Consider the following 803-nt stretch of genomic DNA (forward strand, 5'->3'; position numbering starts at 1 on the left):
GCTGCAGAAACACACACTGCATCAGGACAAAATCCAAAACAAAGATAATATAATATATGTTATGTGTATATATATATATATATATATATATTGAGTTTTTATTTCAGATTTATACATATGTGGATGTGACCATTCTCAAATACCTCTGCTTATAAACATATCTAAATACATCCAATACATAGGTCCATACAGATACATGCCTGTAACTTTATGCACTTCAGGGCGGCGTACGTAGTCATGTACATGTATTTATCCACATGTTCTCCTGACAATATCCCTCATCAGAGTCTTTCAGCTGCTTTCTCTATGTTTAGTCTCAATGCTCCTTTAAGAATCAGCATCAATCTCTTAACTGAAAGGCAACCTAATGCCGAGAGGCATGTACTCATGGGACTAGTTCCATTAGCAGGCTTTTTACCCAAAATGCATCACCCGAATGCTAATGGTTGTCTTGAATTTGTTTCTGCTCACAGAGGATGGTGCCCACGGGTCAGTACAGCCTGGTTCTGCAGCCTCTGCTGTCCGATACCGAGTACAAAATCGCCGTCACTCCAGTTTACCCCGATGGAGACGGACCTCCGGCGGTGCGCATGGGACGAACACGTGAGTCATGTTTGTTTCGATCATTAATTCACTCAGTTATTCTCCTGATTCAAACCTTTTCACTGACACATCATCAACCTTTACTTTGGTATGTTGAACATTAGTCCAACGCCAGTTAAACGTTGCATATTTGTACATGATGAATGTAAAGTCCAATATTCTCTCTCTTTTAGCTCTGGTTTTGGTCTCCACCCCCTCCT

The sequence above is a fragment of the Anarrhichthys ocellatus genome, unplaced genomic scaffold (genome assembly GCF_004355925.1).
Source record: "Anarrhichthys ocellatus isolate YVR2014 unplaced genomic scaffold, GSC_Weel_1.0 scaffold3521, whole genome shotgun sequence".
In the NCBI taxonomy this organism is placed as follows: domain Eukaryota; kingdom Metazoa; phylum Chordata; class Actinopteri; order Perciformes; family Anarhichadidae; genus Anarrhichthys; species Anarrhichthys ocellatus.